Source organism: Mobula birostris, chromosome 6 (assembly GCF_030028105.1).
Source record: "Mobula birostris isolate sMobBir1 chromosome 6, sMobBir1.hap1, whole genome shotgun sequence".
NCBI lineage: Eukaryota > Metazoa > Chordata > Chondrichthyes > Myliobatiformes > Myliobatidae > Mobula > Mobula birostris.
This window is the reverse complement of record NC_092375.1, coordinates 86,526,840-86,536,171: the sequence shown is the minus strand read 5'-3', so window position 1 is coordinate 86,536,171 and position 9,332 is coordinate 86,526,840.

Genomic DNA, 9,332 nt, shown 5'->3' with positions numbered 1-9,332 from the left:
GGCCTACTCCTGCACCTATTTTCTATGTTTCTATGTCTATAAAAAGTATTCACCCCACCCCCATAAGTTTTCATGTTCTATTGTTTTACAACATTGAATCACAATGGATTTAACTTGAGTTCTTTTGATACTGAGCAACAGAAGACTTTAGCGTCAAAGTGAAAACAGATCTCTACAAAGTGATCTAAATTAATTACAAGTATAAAACACAATAATTAATTGCACAAGTGGTCACCGCCTTCAGGTCAGTATTTAGAAGATACACCTTTGGCAGCAATTACAGCCTTGAGTCTGTGTAGATGGGGTCTCTATCAGCTTTGCACATCTAGACACTGCAATTTTTCCCCATTCTTCTTTGCAAAAGTGCTCAAGCTCTGTCAGATTGCATGGTAATCATGAGTGAACAGCCCTTTTCAAGTCCAGCCACAAATTCTCAATTGAATTGGGGTATGGACTCTGACTTGGCCGCTCCAGGACATTAACTTTATTGCTTTTAAGCCATTCCTGTGTAGCTTTGGCTTTATACTTGGGGTCATTTTCATGCCAGAAAAAAGCTTCACTGCAGCAGGCCCTGGAAGGCATCTCCAGAGCATAATGCAGCCACCACTATGCTTCACAGTAGGGATGGTGTGTTTTTGATGACGGGCAGTGTTTGGCTTACACCAAACAGCATTTAGTCTGATGGCCAGAAAGCTCAATTTTGGTTTCATCAGACCATAGAACCTTCTTCCACATGCCTTCTGGCAAACTCTTGCCAAAATTTCATATGAGTATTTTTTCCCCCCCAGCAGTGACTTTCTCTTTGCCACTCTCCCATAATGCTGTGACTGGTGAAGCACCCAGCTAACAGTCGTACATGCAGTCTCTCCCATCTCAGACACTGAAGCTTGCAACTCCTCCAGAGTTGTCATAGATCGCTTAGTGGCCTCCCTCACAAGTACCCTTCTTGCATGGTCACTCAGTTTTTGAGGATAACCCACGCTAGTCAGATTGACAGTAACACTATATTCTTTCCATTTCTTGATGATTGACTTAAACTGTATTCCAAAGGCTATTCAGTGACTTGGAAATTTTCTTGTATCCATCTCCTGACATGTACTTTTCAATAACCCTTTCAGAGAGTTGCTTGGAGAGTTCTTTTGTCCTCAGTGTAGTTTTCACCAGGATCCCGACTCTCTAACGGTTAGACTTCTTCTTCTCCATCTTGTTTTACGGCGGTTGGCACCCAACTTAATAGTGCATTACCACCACCTTCTGCTCTGGAGTGTGCAATAGACTTACATTCTAAATCCCTTCACCCAATCACACACACACACATACCCTAACCTACACTTTATCCTCCCATCTTTGGCCATCCTAGTACCTTATTCCTGCTTATCTGTCATATCCTATAGAAAACCCCCGTATCCCTTAAGAAAGCTAAAAATACCTTGACCTGTGCTCTCACCCATGCCCAGCAACCCTTTTAATGTGAATTCCTGCACCCCCAATTCCCTTAGATTAATTCTCATCATCTCTCTGTATCCCATACTTCCTGCAAATCAGAACTACATGTTCTACTGACTCCTCTTCCTGACATTCCTCACACAATCCTGTCTGATGTTTCCCTATCATTTTCAATGTTTTGTTTAATGCAGTGTCCCAGCCTTAACCTAGTCCACACAGTTTCCTCTCTTCTGTATCCACTACCTACCCTAGTACCTGCAACACTTTTTTGTATTTGATATAAATGCCTCCCTTTCCCCTCCTTGTCCCATCTTTCTTGTCACATTTGGTTGATTTTTTCCCCAGATTACACACTTAACCTCTGCTTTACTTTTTTTAATGTGCATTTCTATATTTTCTTTCTTTAACACCCTCTTTGCCAACTCATCCACCCTTTTATTCCCCTTCACCCCTACATGTGGTGGAACCCATAGAAATCTTACCTGACCTCCCTGATTTGCAATTGTTGTGACTGACTGAAGGACTTCATAAAGTACATCTTGCTGACTGTTCGAGTGTTAAGGCCTTAAACTTGCTAGAACTGAGGATGAATCTGAGCATATCAACACTTTGACTTGTCTAGCTTTCTCCACCCATCATAATGCAACCAACACTGCCAGCATCTCCACTGTATACACCCTTAACTTATTAGATGTCCTTCTGCTGATTTCAATTTCTTTTGCTGGTATAGTCACCCCAAACCTTGTCACTCCTGTTGCAGGTTCCTTAGCACCATCTGTATAAATCTGAGTATAATTACTATACCTTTCCATCACATAACAGTTAAATGCACTTACCAAATCAGTTTTATATTTTCCTTTCCTTTTTAGCTCTAACAAATGCCAGTCTATGTCAGGCCATACAAGCTTCCATGGAGCTACAACCAGATAAACTACTGAAGGACTTATCCTTAGATCAAACACTCCACAGTCTTTAGCAATATCATTCCCTACCTGAAACTAAAGTTGTCCCTCTGAAACCTCCCATTTTCCCAGCACTCCTGCAACACTCCTTTAGCAGGGTGAGAATCATTGTGCCCCTGCAAATTAGCCCAGTAGTTTGCCATCAATTGCATCCTTCTTAGTTCCAAAGGCATTATTCCCATTTCTACCTGTAGGGCTGACACTGGTGATGTTTTAAAAGCCCAACTGCACACTCTCAAAGCCTGAGCCTGAATCCCATCCAATTTCCTCATAAGAGACCTAGCTGCTGATCCATATGCTATATTTCCATAGTCCAACACAGATCTCACTAAAACCACATACATTCTCTTCAATGCTGAACAACTTGCTCCCCATTCCCTGCCAGTCAAACATCTCATCACATTTATTACTTTTTTTTTACATTTCTCCTCAACTTTCCTGATATGGTCTGCCCATGTTAATCATGAATCAAATACAACTCCCAGAAATTTATATGATCCAACCCTTTCTAATTCAATCCCATATATCCTTAACTTCTTCCCTACCTCAATTATTTTCCTGGTGAAAAATACAGTTTGAGTTTTTTTCTACTGAAAATCTACATCTCCAATCATAACCCCACTCCACCACTTGCTCCTTGTAGTTTCCTGATTATATGCTCCATGTTCCTGCCTCTTTTCCACAAGGCCCCATCATCCACAAACAGTGACCTACCTATATCCACTGGTACCTTTGTGAAGACATCATTGATCATAATGATGAAAAGTAATGGGCTAATCACACTACCTTGAGGTGTGCCATTTTCCACTATGAACTGCTTTGATAATTCTGATCCAACCCGAACTTGAATTTTTCTACCAAAGTCTTTATCCAATTAAAAACTCTCCCACCAACCCCCATCTTGTGCAGTTTAATTAATAATCCTTCCTTCCACATCATATCATAGGCTTTTTCATCCACATCATATCAGAGGCTTTTTCAATGTCAAAAAACACTGCAACTACTACTCTTTATTTGCCTGGACCTTTCTTATATCAGTCTCTAACCTTATCACTGAGTCCATGGAATTCCCTCCCTTCCTAAAAACCACTCTGATAACTTGCCAGCATTCCCCTTTTCTCAAGCTCATACGATAACCTTTCTGTTATCATCCTTTCCATTATTTTACATATATTTGATGTTAATACTATTGGTCTGTAGCTAGTGGGTTTTGACAGATCCTTGCCAGGTTTCCTTATTGGAATTACTACTGCTATCTTTCCATGCACTTGGTAATCTACCCTCCTTCCACACTTAGTTATAAAAATGCAGCAACTTCAAGAGTGCTCCTTCTCCTAGACTTTTTAGCATAATATAGCATATCAGACCTTCCCCTGGGGAGATTGGTCTCAATCTCTATTGCTCTCACCATTTCTGCCAATGCAAGTGGATCATCAATTATATCATCTGTTTCTTCCCTCCTGTTTAACACACCTGGGTGTTGACTCATTGTTCTTTCCCTTCTCCCTTCTTCAGACAAATTTTCTGAACTGCGTATCTGTACAAACGACATTTCCAGAAATGTCAATCTTTGTCAATGCTTCTTCACTCAACTTCTGGAACTTACCCCAATCTGCTTTTCCAAACACCCACTTTGGGATTCCATCACCTGGTCTTACTTCAACTCTTTCACCCACTGAACATAAAACTGGGTAGTGATCACTGCCTACTGTTGAAGCAGTACAAACTCCCCAGTTACTAATCCCAGCCAAGGTATTAGACACTAACGTAATATCTAACACTAACTCAGTTCCTGTTGTTATGTCTATCCTTGTTCCTCTACCATCATTCATACACACCAAATCCCTTTCTTCCATCAAATCTTCAATTACCTTTCCATTTGGATCTGTAATAAGATCCCCTCCATATTGTGCTATGAGCATTGAAATCTGCACACCACACCACCTTATGTCTGTTTTGTCATTGTATCCTTAATAGGCTGTCCAAATCCAACCTTTTACATGGATTGTAGTAGTTAATTATAACTACTCCCTCCCCTCTCTCCCACACTTCCACCACTATGTATTCCTGATCATCTCCTTTTTCCAGTACCCTATATGGTATACCTTGCTTGATTAACATAGCACAACCCTCTCCTCCCCCTAGATTTCTATCTTTCCTTATCATTGTATACCCATATACCACAAAGTCTAAAGTTGGTTTTAACCAAGTTTCCTGAGTACACACTACATCTGGTTTTACAACCATTTCTTTAATAAAGTGCTTGAATTCCTGGCTATTGCCAGTAAGCTCCTTGCATTCCATTGCAAAAGAATCACCATAATTAGTATTAACCAACTCATGACACTTCCTCGCTTGACTGATTAGTGAGGTTCTCCTTCACTTCTTCCCCTGTCAGTCCTACTAACCCTAAATGGTTTACTGCTGCTTTGACCACCAGCTAAATTTTGTCACTTTTTGACTTTACCTCAGCCGTACTATTAATCACTCCTGCAATGAATGTTACTAGAGCCTTTTTGTCCACATAAATCTTGTCATTTGTTCTTTGTTGCATCTCTCGTATCCCTATTGCTCCCTGTTCATTAGGAGCGTTATTCTGTTCTCTTGACATTCTTACAGCTTCTGCATAAGTGATCTTTCTTTTCACTCTTATTTCTTGAATTTTATTCTCCCATCTCATAACCTCACACCCACTATATGCCACATTATGAGCTCCTCCACAATTGTAGCATTTTGGTTGCACTCCTGTTCTGCACTTTCCATATTCATGATCACCCCCACATCTAGCACATCTCCTCTGCCTTTTATAGTTTTTAAGCTATGTGTCCAAACCTTTGACAATTATAGCACCTCAATGGCTTTGGCACATACACCCTTACTGGGTAACTCATGAAACCCAGGAACACCTTCCTTGGCACTCCTTCTTCAAATTCAATCAATACTGATTCACTTTCCTTTTTCACTCCCTCCTTTGTTGTTTTCAGTCTTTGAACATTCATTACTTTTCCTCTTTTGATATTCCTCTAACTCCTCCATATTTATATTCATTGGTACCCTTTACTACCACCATTTTGTGCTCCCACCCTCCCTGTGTATTCCACCTTGCATTTTCCTATCCCTTTTAGCTTGAGTGCTTTCTCAAGTTGTTCCTCATTCACACATCTTACCAATAGGTTGCCATCATTAAGGACTTTTGCCAATACTGTACTATTTCCCCTATCTTATTTGCCAGAGTTGTTGTTAGCACAAACAGGTTAATTTTCTTCATGTGTCCCTGAGCCTTCTCATTAAACATAACTATGACAACATCTTCTCTCTGAACTTGTTCATCTTCCTCATTTTCAGAGCTCTCTCCACTGTCATTTCTTATTCTTTTATTCCCTTTGTCTCAGTTTTCATTCATCCATCCCCTCACTATCTCCTCATTCCCTTTATTTCTCCCTTCACAATAATCCATTTCTCCCTAACTGCCTACCTCTGGTCCCAAATCCCTATCCCACTTCTTCTCCACTCTCTTTCCCCCAACCTCCCCCTCAGCTTGTCCACTACTACCAGACCCGCACGACCCCCTCCCAACAATTCCCACTCTCTTTCTCTCAACAAGTTCCAAACCACATTCACGCATGCACGCACTCCACAGCAGTTCAGCCAGCCAAAACAGTTAGACCTGTCTGTCTGTGTCTTGTTTTACGGCGGTTGGCATCCAGCTAAATGGTGCATTACTGCCACCTTGTGCTCCGGAATGTGCACTAGACATACATTCTAAATCCCTTCACCCAATCTCACGCACGCACACACACACACACACACACAAACCTACACTTTACCCTCCCATCTTTGACCATCCTAGTACCCTATTCCTGTTTATCTGTCATATCCTATAAAAAAACCCCATACCCCTTAAGAACGCTAAAAATATCCGGACCTGTGCTCTCTCACCGATGCCCAGCAACCCTTTTAATGTGAATTCCTGCACCCTCAACTCCCTTAGTTTAATTCTCATCATCTCTCTCTGTATCCCATACTTCCTGCAACACAGAACTACATGTTTTTACTGACTCCTCTTCCTGACATTCCTTACACAATCCTGTCTGGTGTTTCCCTATCATTTTCAATGTTTTGTTTAAAGCACAGTCCCACAGCCTTAACCTAGTCCACACAGTCTCCTCTCTTCTGTTTCCACTACCTACTCTAGTACCTGCAACACTTTTTTGTATTTGATATAAATGCCTCCTTTTCCCCTCCCTGTCCCATCTTTCTCGCCACATTTGGTTGATTTTTTTTCCCAGATTACACACTTAACCTCTGCTTTACTGATACTAATGTGCATTTCTACATTCTCTTTCTTTAACGCCCTCTTTGCCAACTCATCCACCCTTTCATTCCCCTTCACCCCTACATGTGCTGAAACCCATAGAAATTTTACCTGACCTCCCCGATTTGCAACTCTTGCAACTAACTGAAGGACTTCATAAAGTACATCTTGCTGACTGTTTGTGTGAAAAGACCTTACTTAAACTTGCTAGAATTGAGGATGAATCTGAACATATCAATGCTTTGACTTGTCTGGCTTTCTGCACCCATTGCAACACAACCAACACTGCCAGCATCTCCACTGTAAACACCCCTAATTTATTAGATGTTCTTCTGCTGATTCCAATTTCTTTTGCTGGTATAACCACCCCAAACCCTGTCACTCCTGTTTCAGGTTCCTTCACACCATCCGTATAAATGTGAGTATAATCACTATACTTTTCCATCACATGACAGTTAAATGCATTTACCAAATCTGTTCTATATCTTCCTTTCCTTTTTACCTCTAACAAATGCCAGTCTATGTCAGGCCATACAAGCTTCCATGGAGCTACAACCAGATAAACTACTGAAAGACTTATCCTTAGATCAAACACTCCACAGCAATATCTTCAGCAATATCATTCTCTGTCTGAAACCTCCCATTTTCCCAGCACTCCTGCAACACTCCTTTAGCAGGGTGAGAATCATTGTGCCCCTGCAAATTAGCCCAGTAGTTTGCCATCAGTTGCATCCTTCTTAGTTCCAAAGGCATTATTCCCATTTCTACCTGTAGGGCTGACACTGGTGATGTTTTAAAAGCCCAACTGCACACTCTCAAGGCCTGAGCCTGAATCACATCCAGTTTCCTTATGAGAGACCTAGCTGCTGATCCATATACTATATTTCCATAGTCCAACACAGATCTCACTAAAACCACATATATTCTCTTCAACACTGAACAACTTGCTCCCCATTCCCTACCAGTCAAACATCTCATCACATTTATTACTTTTTTTACACTTCTCCTCAACTTTCCTGATATGGCCTGCCCATGTTAATTGTGAATCAAATATAACTCCCAGAAATTTAAATGATGCAACCCTTTCTAATTCAACCCCATACATCCTTAACTTCTTCCCTACTTCAACTCTTTTCCTAGTAAAAAATAGTGAGTTTTTTCTGCTGAAAATCTACATCCCCAATCATAACCCCACTCCACCACTTCATCAATTGCTTCTTGTAGTTTCCTGATTATATGGTCCATGTTCCTGCCTCTTTTCCACAAGGTCTCATCATCCGCAAACAGTGACCTATGTATATCCACTGGTACCTTTGTAAGGACATCCTTGATCATAATGATGAAAAGTAATGGGTTGATCACACTACCTTGGGGTGTGCCATTTTCCACTATGTACTGTTTTGATAATTCTGATCCAATTCAAACTTGAATTTTTCTACCAAACAAAAAATCTTTAATCCAATTAAAAACTCTCCCACCAACCCCCATCTTGTGCAGTTTAATTAATAATCCTTCCTTCCACATCATATCATAGGCTTTTTCAATGTCAAAGAACACTACCACTACTGACTCTTTACTTGCCTGGGCCTTCCTTTCTTATTTCAGTCCCTAACCTTATCACTGAGTCCATGGAATTCCTTCCCTTTCTAAAACCACTCTGGTAACTTGCCAGCATTCCCCTTTTCTCAAGCTCATACAACAACCTTTCTGTTATCATCCTTTCCATTATCTTACATATACTTGATGTTAATGCAATTGGTCTGTAGCTAGTGGGTTTTGACAGATCCTTGCCAGGCTTCCTTATTGGAACTACTACTGCTTCTTTCAATGCATTTGGTAATCTGCCCTCCTCCCACACTCTGTTATAAAAATGCAGCAGCTTCAAGAGCGCTCCTTCTCCTAGATTTTTTAGCATCACAGAGCATATCAGATCTTTCCCTGGGGAGGTAACAGTTAGACCTGTCTGTATCTTGTTTTACGGCAGTTGGCATCCAGCTTAATGGTGCATTACCACCACCCTCTGCTCCAGAATGTGCACTAGACATACATTCTAAATCCCTTCACCCAATCTCACATGCACACACACACCCCTACACTTCACCCTCCCATCTTTGACCATCCTAGTATCCTATTCCTGTTTATTCATCATATTCTATAAAAAAACCCCTGTACCCCTTAAAAACACTAAAAATACCCAGACTTATGCTCTCTCACCCATGCCCAGCAACCCTTTTAATGTGAATTCCTGCATCCCCAACTTCCTTAATTTATTTCTCATCATTTCTCTCTATATCCCATACTTCCTACAACTCAGAACTACATGTCCTACTGACTCCTCTTCCTGACATTCCTCACACAATCCTGTCTGGTGTTTCCCTATCATTTTCAATGTTTTGTATAATGCACAATGCCCCAGCCTTAACCTAGTCCACACAATTTCCTCTCTTCTGTTTCCATTACCTACCCTAGTAACTGCAACACTCTTTTGTATTTGATATAAATGCCTCCCTTTCCCCTCCCTATCCCATCTTTCTTGCCACATTCGGTTGACTTTTTCCCAGATTACATACTTAACCTCTGCTTTACTGATACTAATGTGCATTTCCACA